At 47.7% G+C, this 13,424-nt stretch overlaps 1 protein-coding gene across 1 annotated transcript in view; it reads right to left on the minus strand.

Moving 5' to 3' along the window:
- pou2f2b (POU class 2 homeobox 2b) overlaps positions 1-13,424 on the minus strand; it is a 1,400,389-nt gene that overhangs the window by 400,835 nt on the left and 986,130 nt on the right. The gene's annotated exons all lie outside the window — the stretch shown is intronic.

Consider the following 13,424-nt stretch of genomic DNA (forward strand, 5'->3'; position numbering starts at 1 on the left):
ATTTGTTCTTACTGACTCTGCCAAACTAGGCAGGGATTTAAACACCTCGATTAAAACCTCCCTTAACATTCTCTGCTCGAAGGAAACAATCCTAGATTCCTGAAAGCTCGGTGTATTGCCCATTCCCTGTTCCTGAATTCATTCCATTCTCTATTCCTATATTTATGCTGTGCTCTATTCCTGTACAAATCCCGTTCTCTATTCCTGTATTTATCCCATTCTCTATTCCTGTGTTTATCCCATTCTCTATTCCTGTGTTTATCCCATTCTCTATGCCTGTATCTGCCCCACTCACTATTCCTGCATCTGCCCTGCTCTCTATTCCTGTATTTTCCCTGTCCTCTATTCCTGTTTTTAACCAGTTCTCTAGTCCTTTATTTATCCCATTGTCTCCTCCTGTATTCATCCCATTCTCTGTTCCAGTGTTTATTTTGTTTTCTATTCCTATATTTTCCCCATTCTCTATTCCTCTCTTTACCCCGTACTCTATTCCTGTGTTTAGCCCGTTGTATATTCCTGTATTTGCCTCATTCTCTATTCCTGTATTTGCCCCATTCTCTATTCCTGTATTTGCCCTGTCCTCTATTCCTGTGATTACCCCGTTCTATATTCCTGAATTTGCCTCATTCTCACTTCCTGTATCTGCCCCATTCTCTATTCCTGCATCTGCCCCATTCTCTATTCCTGTATCTGCCCCATTCTCTATTCGTGTATCAGCCCGAATCTTGATTCCTGTATCTGCCCCATACTCTATTCCTGTACTTTCCCGGTTCTCTATTCCTGTATCTGCCCCGTTCTCCATTCCTGTATCTGCCCCGTTCTCCATTCCTGTATCTGCCCCATTCTCTATTCCTGTATCTGCCCCATTCTCTATTCCTGCATCTGCCCCATTCTCTATTCCTGTATCTGCCCCATTCTCTATTCCTGTATCTGCCCCATTCTCTATTCCTGTATTTGCCCCGTTCTCTAGTCCTGTATCTGCCCCGTTCTCTATTCCTGTATTTACCCCGTTCTCAATTCCTGTATTTACCCTGTTACCTATTCCTTTTTGAAAAAAATATATTTTATTCAAGTTTTTCGGCCAGACAAAACAATACAAAGGTTTTCCCTTTTTACAACAATAAAACAATATAAATAACAGTGACCGTTTTAACAAGTAAATAAATAATATATAAACTAAATGGCAACTGCCATTAGAAAAATAATAACTCTCCAGATAATAAAATCAAACAATCCAATATACATAACCAAGTACAAATATCTATACAAAAACCACCCCTGAGGACCCACCCGAGCCCTCCCCCCCCCCCCCCCCCCCTCCCCCCTGGGTTGCTGCTGTCACCTTCCCATTTCCTTTATCGTTCTGCGAGGTAGTCAATGAACGGTTGCCACCGCCCTTGAGCCGAACCCCTTAGTGCAAACTTTATCCGTTCTAGTTTTATAAACCCTGCCATGTCATTTATCCAGGTCTCCACGCCCGGGGGTTTGGCTTCCTTCCACAAAAGCAATATCCTTCGCCGGGCTACTAGGGACGCAAAGGCCAAAACTTCAGCCTCTCTCGCCTCCTGCACTCCCGGCTCTTCTGCAACCCCAAATATAGCCAACCCCCAGCCTGGCTCGACCCGGACCCGCACCACCTTCGAAAGCACCTTTGCCACCCCCACCCAGAACCCCTGCAGTGCCGGGCATGACCAAAACATGTGGGTGTGGTTTGCTGGGCTTCTCGAGCATCTCCCACACCTATCCTCTACCCCGAAAAATTTACTGAGCCTTGCTCTGGTCATATGTGCCCTGTGCAAAACCTTGAATTGTATCAGGCTTAGCCTGGCGCACGAGGACGACGAGTTTACCCTACGTAGGGCATCAGCCCACAGCCCCTCCTCAATCTCTTCCCCCAGCTCTTCTTCCCATTTCCCCTTCAGCTCATCCACCATGATCTCCCCCTCGTCCCTCATTTCCCTGTATATATCCGACACCCTACCATCCCCCACCCATGTCCCTGAGATCACTCTGTCTTGAATCTCCTGCGTCGGGAGCTGCGGGAATTCCCTCATCTGTTGCCTCGCAAAAGCCCTCAGTTGCATGTACCGAAATGCATTCCCTTGGGGCAACCCATATTTTTCCGTCAGCGCTCCCAGACTCGCAAACGTCCCGTCTACGAACAGATCTCTCAGTTGCACAATCCCAGCTCTCTGCCATGCTCCAAATCCCCCATCTATTCTCCCCGGGACAAACCTATGATTATTTCTTATCGGGGACCGCACCGAGGCTCCCGTCATTCCCCTATGCCGTCTCCACTGCCCCCAAATTTTCAGTGTTGCCACCACCACTGGACTTGTGGTGTATTTCTTCGGGGAGAACGGCAACGGCGCCGTCGCCAGTGCTTGTAGGCTGGTTCCTTTGCAGGACGCCATCTCCAATCTCTTCCACGCCGTTCCCTCCCCTTCTCCCATCCACTTACACACCATTGAGATATTGGCGGCCCAGTAGTATTCACTTAGGCTCGGTAGTGCCAGTCCCCCCCTATCCCTGCTACGCTGCAAGAACCCCCTCCTCACTCTCGGGGTCTTCCCAGCCCACACAAATCTCATGACACTTTTCTCGATTTTCTTGAAAAAAGCCTTCGTGTCCATCACCGGAAGGCACTGAAACACAAAAAGGAATCTCGGGAGGACTACCATTTTGACTGCCTGCACCCTACCCACCAGTGACAGGGGCACCATGTCACATCTCTTAAAATCCTCCTCCATCTGTTCCACCAATCGTGTTAAATTAAGCCTATGTAAGGTTCCCCAACTCCTGGCTATCTGAATCCCTAAGTACCGGAAATCTCTTGTTACCTTCCTCAGCGGTAAATCATCTATTCCCCTGCTCTGCTCCCCCGGATGCACCACAAACAACTCACTCTTCCCCATATTCAATTTGTACCCCGAGAATTCCCCAAACTCCCTGAGTGTCTGCATTATCTCAGGCATCCCCTCCACTGGGTCCGCAACATACAGCAATAAATCATCTGCATACAATGATACCCGGTGTTCTTCTCCTCCCCTGAGTACTCCCCTCCACTTCCTGGAGCCCCTCAGTGCTATGGCCAGGGGCTCAATCGCCAATGCAAACAGCAGCAGAGACAGGGGACACCCCTGCCTCGTCCCTCTATAAAGACGGAAGTAGTCAAACCTCTGCCTGTTTGTGACCACACTCGCCACCGGGGCCCTATACAGCAGCTGTACCCATCCAATAAACCCTTCTCCAAAACCAAATCTCCTCAGCACTTCACACAGATAGTCCCACTCCACTCTGTCGAATGCTTTCTCGGCGTCCATCGCCACCACTATCTCCGCCTCCCCCTCTGGTGGGGGCATCATCATCACCCCTAGCAGCCTCCGTATGTTCGTGTTCAGCTGTCTCCCCTTAACGAACCCAGTTTGATCCTCGTGGACCACCCCCGGGACACAGTCCTCTATCCTCGTCGCCATCACCTTAGCCAGGAGCTTAGCATCTACGTTTAAAAGGGAAATGGGCCTGTAGGACCCACACTGCAGCGGGTCTTTTTCCTTCTTCAAAAGTAGCGATATCGTCGCCTCCGACATCGTCGGGGGCAACTTCCCCCTTTCCCTAGCCTCATTAAAGGTTCTCGTCAAAAGCGGGGCCAGTAGGTCCATATATTTCCTATAAAATTCCACCGGGAATCCGTCCGGTCCCGGGGCCTTCCCCGCCTGCATGCTCCCAATCCCTTTTACCACCTCAATCTGTGCTCCCAGTCCCGCTCTCTCCTGCTCCTCCACCTTCGGGAATTCCAGCTGATCCAGGAAACACATCATTCCCTCCTTCCCTTCCGAGGGCTGAGCCTTATATAACCTCTCATAGAATGCCTTGAACACCCCGTTCACTCTCTCCGCTCCCCGTTCCATCTCTCCCTCCTCATCTCTCACCCCACCTATAGAACATAGAACATAGAACAATACAGCATAGTACAGGCCCTTCGGCCCACGATGTTGCACCGAAACAAAAGTCATCTCTAACCTACACTATGCCATTATCATCCATATGTTTATCCAATAAACTTTTAAATGCCCTCAATGTTGGCGAGTTCACTACTGTAGCAGGTAGGGCATTCCACGGCCTCACTACTCTTTGCGTAAAGAACCTACCTCTGACCTCTGTCCTATATCTATTACCCCTCAGTTTAAAGTTATGTCCCCTCGTGCCAGCCATATCCATCCGCGGGAGAAGGCTCTCACTGTCCACCCTATCCAACCCCCTGATCATTTTGCATGCCTCTATTAAGTCTCCTCTTAACCTTCTTCTCTCCAACGAAAACAACCTCAAGTCCATCAGCCTTTCCTCATAAGATTTTCCCTCCATACCAGGCAACATCCTGGTAAATCTCCTCTGCACCCGCTCCAAAGCCTCCACATCCTTCCTGTAATCCGGTGACCAGAACTGTACGCAATACTCCAAATGCGGCGGTACCAGAGTTCTGTACAGCTGCAACATGACCTCCCGACTCCGGAACTCAATCCCTCTACCAATAAAGGCCAACACTCCATAGGTCTTCTTCACAACCCTATCAACCTGGGTGGCAACTTTCAGGGATCTATGTACATGGACACCTAGATCCCTCTGCTCATCCACACTTTCAAGAACTTTACCATTAGCCAAATATTCCGCATTCCTGTTATTCCTTCCAAAGTGAATCACCTCACACTTCTCTACATTAAACTCCATTTGCCACCTCTCAGCCCAGCTCTGCAGCTTATCTATACCCCTCTGTAACCTGCTACATCCTTCCACACTATCGACAACACCACCGACTTTAGTATCGTCTGCAAATTTACTCACCCACCCTTCTGCGCCTTCCTCTAGGTCATTGATAAAAATGACAAACAGCAACGGCCCCAGAACAGATCCTTGTGGTACTCCACTTGTGACTGTACTCCATTCTGAACATTTCCCATCAACCACCACCCTCTGTCTTCTTTCAGCTAGCCAATTTCTGATCCACATCTCTAAATCACCCTCAAGCCCCAGCCTCCGTATTTTCTGCAATAGCCTACCGTGGGGAACCTTATCAAACGCTTTGCTGAAATCCATATACACCACATCAACTGCTCTACGCTCATCTACCTGTTCAGTCACCTTCTCAAAGAACTCAATAAGGTTTGTGAGGCATGACCTACCCTTCACAAAGCCATGCTGACTATCCCTGATCATATTATTCCTATCTAGATGATTATAAATCTTGTCTCTTATAATCCCCTCCAAGTCTTTACCCACTACAGACGTGAGGCTCACCGGTCTATAGTTGCCGGGGTTGTCTCTGCTCCCCTTTTTGAACAAAGGGACCACATTTGCTGTCCTCCAGTCCTCTGGCACTATTCCTGTAGCCAATGATGACATAAAAATCAAAGCCAAAGGTCCAGCAATCTCTTCCCTGGCCTCCCAGAGAATCCTAGGATAAATCCCATCAGGTCCCGGGGACTTATCTATTTTCAGCCTGTCCAGAATTGCCAACACCTCTTCCCTATGTACCTCAATGCCATCTATTCTATTAGCCTGGGGCTCAGCATTCTCCTCCACAACATTATCTTTTTCCTGAGTGAATACTGACGAAAAATATTCATTTAGTGTTATAACCTGCCTACTGACGATTGGCTGGGGACTAATGACTATCCCACAATCCTATGGGAGTATGAACTTCCCCAATGAGGGGGGCGGAGAAACTCCTACTATAAATAAGCTGGCCAGTCCAGGAACCAGGAGGAAGGAGAAGGTAGCAAGTGAAGTTACTGCTACTGCTATGTATATATTGTTATAGTAAATAAACTTTATTATTTTGTATCCTTAAAACTCGTGCTGGATTCTTCGGGGCCCTTACAAAACTGGCGACGAGGATGGGATCCTCTTGTGGGGGACGCGTGTGGTTGTCCCGGAAAAAGGCCAGGAGCTGATATTATCAGACTTGCACAATGGGCATCCGGGCGTGACCAAGATGAAAATGTTGGCCCGGAGTTATGTCTGGTGGCCAGGCCTCGACACCGACATTGAGAAGGTGGCCCAAAACTGCTCCATTTGCCAGGAGCATCAGAAGCTTCCGCCGGCCGCGCCCCTACATCACTGGGAATGGCCAGGGCGGCCTTGGGCACGCTTACATGCAGATTTCGCAGGCCCTTTTCAGGGATCCATGTTCCTTCTACTAATTGACGCCCAGTCCAAATGGCTAGAGGTGCATAAGATGCAGGGGACAACGTCCTGCGCAACAATTGAAAAAATGCGTTTATCATTTAGCACGCATGGCCTCCCCGAGGTGCTGGTCACGGATAATGGCACTCCATTCACGAGTGAGGAGTTTGCTAGGTTTACAAAGATGAACGGCATCCGCCATATCCGCACTGCCCCTTACCACCCGGCTTCAAATGGGTTGGCAGAGCGTGCAGTGCAAACATTCAAAAGAGGCCTAAAGAAGCAGTCTTCCGGATCAATGGACACGAGACTGGCTCAGTTTTTGTTTACGTACAGGACCACCCCCCATACAGTGACTGGGGTAGCTCCCGCAGAACTCCTAATGGGCCGGAGACTTCGCACCCGCCTTAGTATGGTCTTCCCGGACATTGGCGCAAAAGTACGCCGCACACAAGAACGGCAGGGACCGGGATTGTCTCAGCATCGTCCGATTCGGCAGTTTGTGCCCGGTGACCCAGTATTCGTGCGGAATTTTGCTGGTGGTGCCCAATGGGTTCCTGGGGTAATCTTTCGCCAAACGGGCCCTATATTGTACCAAGTGCAAGCCCAGGGTCGTCTCCAGCGAAAACATGTAGACCACGTCCGGTCCAGAAGATCATCCCCGCAAAAGATTCCCCGCCCCCGGAGCTCAGTTCAACAGCGGCAAAGACCAGAAACAAGGGAAGGTAGTCCTCCAAATCTTCCACTGGTGCCTCACTCAAAGCCTGCGCAGGTCATGACGGGACCGAATGGGGACAGAGACGCTGACATGACGGAGGCAGCAGACTCTGACTCCGAGATGGAGACACAGGATGAATCAGAGGGGGAATCCTCGGGTCCACAGGCCGTGGATGTACAACCGCGCCGTTCATCACGGAAGCGCCGGCCTCCGTCTCGTTATACGCCGCCTGATCCAGCGCCGCGTGCAAATGGCGTCCGGCCTGCGGCCAAACGAGTTCGACGCCTTCCTTCGCCAGGGCCTACGGTGGATTCCTTGGACTTTGGGGGGGAGGGATGTTATAACCTGCCTACTGACGATTGGCTGAGGAATAATGACTATCCCACAATCCTATGGGAGTATGAACTTCCCCAATGAGGGGGGCGGAGAAACTCCTACTATAAATAAGCTAGCCAGTCCAGGAACCAGGAGGAAGGAGAAGGTAGCAAGGGAAGCTACTGCTACTGCTATGTATATATTGTTATAGTAAATAAACTTTATTATTTTGTATCCTTAAAACTCGTGCTGGATTCTTCGGGGCCCTTACAAAATTTAGTATCTCGCCTATCTCTTCAGACTCCACACACAATTTCCCATCCCTGTCCTTGACTGGTCCTACTCTTTCCCTAGTCATTCGCTTATCTCCCTCGCTGCTCCCCTCTTCCTCAATTGGTGGGCCAATAGCCGACTCGCCTTCTCTCCATACTCATACTGTACAACCTGTGCCCTCCTCCACTGTGCCTCTGCCTTACCCGTGGTAAGCAGGTCAAATTCCACATGTAGCCTTTGTCTTTCCCTGTACAGTCCCTCCTCCGGTGCCTCTGCATATTGCCTGTCCACCCTCAGAAGTTCTTTCAACAATCGCTCCCTTTCTTTAGCCTCTTGTTTCCCTTTATGTGCCCTATGGATATCAGTTCCCCTCTGACCACCGCCTTCAACGCCTCCCAGACCACTCCCACCTGAACCTCTCCGTTGTCATTAAGCTCCAAGTACCTTTCGATACACCCCCTCATCCTTAGACATACCCCCTCATCCGCCAATAAACCCATATCCATTCTCCAGAGTGGGTGCTGTTCTTTTTACTCTCCTACCTCCAGGTCTACCCAATGTGGAGCGTGGTCCGAAATGGCTATGGCCGTATACTCCGTCCCTGTCACCTTCGGAATCAGTGCCCTTCCCAAGACAAAAAAGTCTATCCGTGAGTATACTTTGTGAACATGGGAGAAAAATGAGAACTCCTTACTCCTAGGCCTACTAAATCTCCAGGGATCTACACCTCCCATCTGCTCCATGAAGTCCTTGAGCACCCTGGCCGCTGCCGGCCTCCTCCCGGTCCTGGACCTCAACCGGTCCAGCCCTGGATCAAGCACCGTATTAAAGTCTCCCCCCATTACCAACTTTCCCGCCTCCAGGTCCGGGATACATCCCAACATACGCCTCATAAAATTTGCATCATCCCAGTTCGGGGCGTATACGTTCACCAGAACCACCGCCTCCCCTTGCAATCTGCCACTCCCCATCACATATCTACCCCCACTATCCGCCACTATGCTCTTTGCCTCAAACAGTACCCGTTTCCCCACTAAGATAGCCACCCCCTATTCTTCGCATCTAAATCCGAATGGAACGCCTGCCCCACCCATCCTTTACGTAGTCTGACCTGGTCTATCAATTTCAGGTGCGTCTCCTGCAACATAACCACATCTGCCCTTAATTTCTTTAGGTGTGCGAGTACCCGTGCCCTTTTAATCGGCCCGTTCAGCCCTCTCACGTTCCACGTGATCAGCCGGGTTGGGGGGCTCTTTACCCCCCCCCCCCTTGTCTACTAGCCATCCCCTTTTTTAACCCAGCTCCTCACCCGGTTCCCACGTACCCTTATATCCCACCCACGGTGCCCTCCCGCCTCGACCACCCCATCCCATAACAGCTCCCCCTTCTCCTTAGCAGCAGCAACCCAGTTAACCCCCCCTCCCTGTTACCTATTCCTGTATTTTCCCCATTCCCTATTCCTGTATTTGCCCCGTTCCCTATTCCTGTATTTACCCCGTTCCCTATTCCAGAATTTCCCCGTTCCCTATTCCAGTATTTACCCCATTTCCTATTCCTGTATTTCCCTGTTCCCTATTCCGGTATTTACCCAATTCCCTATTCCTATATTTACCCCATTCCATATTCCAGTATTTCCTTATTCCTGTATTTACCCCGTTCCCTATTCCAGTATTTACCCCTTTCCCTATTCCTGTATTTACCCGGTTCCCTATTCCAGTATTTCCCCATTCCCTATTCCAGTATTTACCCGATTCCTTATTCTTGTATTTAACCCGTTCCCTATTCCTGTACTTACCCCGTTCCATATCCAGTATTTCCCCGTTCCCTATTCCTGTTTTTCCCCATTCCCTATTCCTGTATTTGCCCCATTCCCTATTCCTGTATTTACCCAGTTCCCTATTCCTGTAATTACCCCGTTCTGAATTCCAGTATTTGTCCTGTTCTGTTCCTGTATTTACCCAGTTCTCAATTCCAGTATTTACCCCGTTTCCATTCCTGTGTTTACCCCGTTGTCAATTCCTGTATTTACCCTGTTTCCTATTCCTATATTTTCCCCATTCCCTATTCCTGTATTTGCCCCATTCCCTATTCCTGTATTTACCCCATTCCTTATTCCAGTAGTTACCCCATTCCCTACTCCAGTATTTACCCCGTTCCCTATTCCTGTTTTTCCCCGTTCCCTATGCCTGTATTTACCCCGTTCCCTATTCCTGTAATTAATCCGTTCTGAATTCCAGTATCTGCTCTTTTCTCTGTTCCTGTATTTACCCCATTCTCAATTCTTGCATTTACCCCGTTTCCTATTCCTGTATTTACCCCATTCCATAATTCCTGTATTCACCCTGTTCCCTATTCCTGAATTTACCTCGTTCTCATTTCCTGTATTTACCGCTTTCCCTATTCCTGTATTTACCCCTTTCCCTATTCCTGTATTTCCCCGTTCCCTATTCCTGTATTTACCCCATTCGCTATTCCTGTATTTCCCCGTTCCCTATTCCCGTATTTACCCCGTTCCCTATTCCTGTATTTGCCCTGTTCCCTATTCCTGTATTCACCCCATTCTCAATTCCAGTATATGTCCCAATCTCTATTCCTGTACTTACCCGGTTCCCTATTCCAGTATTTCCCAGTTCCCTATTCCTGTAATTACCCCGTTCCCTATTCCTGTATTGCGCCCATTCCATATTCCTGTACATGCCCTGTTCCCTATTCCTGTATTTATCCCGTTCTCAATTCCTGTATTTAACCCGTTCCCTATTCCTGTATTTACTGCCTTCCTATTCCAGTATTTCCCCATTTCCTAGTCTTGTATATGCCCTGTTCCCTATTCCAGTATTACCACGTTCCTTATTCCTGTATTTGCACCGTTCTGTATTCCTGTATTTATCCCGTTCTCTATTCCAGAAATTCCCCGTTCCCCATATATGTATTTACCCCGTTTCCTATTCCTGTATTTACCCCATTCCCCATTCCTGTATTTACCCCATTCCCTATTCCAGTATTTACCCCATTTCCTATTCCTGTATTTCCCCATTCCCTATTCCAGTATTTACCCAATTCCCTATTCCTATATTTACCCCATTCCATATTCCAGTATTTACACCGTTCCCTATTCCAGTATTTCCACATTCCCTAGTCCTGTATTTACCCGGTTCCCTATTCCAGTATTTCCCCACTCCCTATTCCAGTATTTACCCGATTCCCTATTCCTGTATTTAACCCATTCCCTATTCCTGTATTTACCCCGTTCCATATTCCAGTACTTCCCCGTTCCCTATTCCTGTTTTTCCCCGTTCCCTATTCCAGTATTTGCCCTGTTCTCTGTTCCTGTATTTACCCAGTTCTCAATTCCAGTATTTACCCCGTTTCCATTCCTGTGTTTACCCCGTTCTCCATTCCTGTATTTACCCTGTTTCCTATTCCTTTCTTTTCCCCATTCCCTATTCCTGTATTTGCCCCATTCCCTATTCCTGTATTTACCCCGTTCCTTATTCCAGTAGATACCCCATTCCCTATTCCAGTATTTATCCCGTTCCCTATTCCTGTTTTTCCCCGTTCCCTATTCCTGTATTTACCCCATTCCCTATTCCTGTAATTAACCCGTTCTGAATTCCAGTATTTGCTCTTTTCTCTGTTCCTGTATTTACCGCATTCTCAATTCCTGCATTTACCCAGTTTCCTATTCCTGTATTTACCCCATTCCATAATTCCTGTATTCACCCTGTTCCCTATTCCTGAATTTACCTCGTTCTCATTTCCTGTATATACCCCTTTCCCTATTCCAGTATTTACGCCATTCCCTATTCCTGTATTTCCCCGTTATTTATTCCTGTATTTACCCCATTCCCTATTCCTGTCTTTCCCCGTTCCCTATTCCAGTATTTCCCCATTCCCTATTCCATTATATATCCTGTTCCCTATTCCTGTTTTTCCCCGTTCCCTATTCCTGTATTTACCCCGTTCCCTATTCCTGGAATTAATCCGTTCTGAATTCCAGTATTTGCTCTTTTCGCTGTTCCTGTATTTACCCCATTCTCAATTCCTGCATTTACATTTCCTATTCCTGTATTTGCCCCATTCCCTATTCCTGAATTTACCTTGTTCTCATTTCCTGTATTTACCCCTTTCCCTATTCCAGTATTTACCCAGTTCCCTATTCCTGTATTTCCCCGTTCCCTATTCCCGTATTTACACCGTTCCATATTCCTGTATTTGCCCTGTTCCCTATTCCTGCATTCACCCCATTCTCAATTCCAGTATTTGCCCCATTCTCTATTCCTGTACTTACCCGGTTCCCTATTCCAGTATTTCCCAGTTCCCTATTCCTGTAATTACCCCGCACCCTATTCCTGTATTGTGCCCATTCCATATTCCTGTATTTGCCCTGTTCCCTATTCCTGTATTTATCCCGTTCTCAATTCCTGTATTTAACCCGTTCCCTATTCCTGTAATTACCCCGTTCCCTATTCCTGTATTGTGCCCATTCCATATTCCTGTATTTGCCCTATTCCTGTATTTATCCCGTTCTCAATTTCTGTATTTAACCCGTTCCCTATTCCTGTAATTACCCCGTTCCCTATTCCTGTATTGTGCCCATTCCATATTCCTGTATTTGCCCTATTCCTGTATTTAGCCTGTTCTCAATTCCTGTATTTAACCCGTTCCCTATTCCTGTATTTACCGCCTTTCTATTCCAGTATTTCCCCATTTCCTAGTCTTGTATTTGCCCTGTTCCATATTCCAGTATTACCACATTCCTTATTCCTGTATTTGCATCGTTCTGTATTCCTGTATTTATCCCGTTCTCTATTCCTGTATTAACCCTGTTTCCCGTTCCGCTATTTACCCCGTTTGATATTCCTTTGTTTGCACCGGTCTCTATTGCTGTATTTGCCCAGTCCTCTATTCCTGTGTTTACCCCGTTGTATATTCCTTTCTTTGCCCTGGCCTATATTCCTGTAATTGTCCCATTCTCTATTCCTGTACTTTCCCCGTTCCCTCTTACTGTATGTGCCCCATTCCCTATTCCTGTATTTTCCCCATTCCCTATTCCTGTATTTGCCCCGTTCCCTATTCCTGTATTTACCCCGTTCCCTATTCCAGAATTTCCCCGTTCCCTATATCTGTATTTACCCTGTTTCCTATTCCTGTATTTACCCCATTCCCCATTCCTGTATTTACCCCATTCCCTATTCCAGTATTTATCCCGTTCCCTATTCCTGTCTTTCCCCGTTCCCTATTCCAGTATTTACCCCGTTCCCTATTCCTGTATTTCCCCGTTCCCTATTCCCGTATTTACCCCGTTCCATATTCCTGTATTTGCCCTGTTCCCTATTCCTGCATTCACCCCATTCTCAATTCCAGTATTTGCCCCATTCTCTATTCCTGTACTTACCCGGTTCCCTATTCCAGTATTTCCCAGTTCCCTATTCCTGTAATTACCCCGCTCCCTATTCCTGTATTGTGCCCATTCCATATTCCTGTATTTGCCCTGTTCCCTATTCCTGTATTTATCCCGTTCTCAATTCCTGTATTTAACCCGTTCCCTATTCCTGTAATTACCCCGTTCCCTATTCCTGTATTGTGCCCATTCCATATTCCTGTATTTGCCCTATTCCTGTGTTTATCCTGTTCTCAATTCCTGTATTTAACCCGTTCCCTATTCCTGTATTTACCGCCTTCCTATTCCAGTATTTCCCCATTTCCTAGTCTTGTATTTGCCCTGTTCCCTATTCCAGTATTACCACGTTCCTTATTCCTGTATTTGCACCGTTCTGTATTCCTGTATTTATCCCGTTCTCTATTCCTGTATTAACCCTGTTTCCCGTTCCTCTATTTACCCCGTTTGATATTCCTTTGTTTGCACCGGTCTCTATTGCTGTATTTGCCCAGTCCTCTATTCCTGTGTTTCCCCCGTTGTATATTCCTTTCTTTG

Source organism: Scyliorhinus torazame, chromosome 12 (assembly GCF_047496885.1).
Source record: "Scyliorhinus torazame isolate Kashiwa2021f chromosome 12, sScyTor2.1, whole genome shotgun sequence".
Lineage (NCBI taxonomy): Eukaryota > Metazoa > Chordata > Chondrichthyes > Carcharhiniformes > Scyliorhinidae > Scyliorhinus > Scyliorhinus torazame.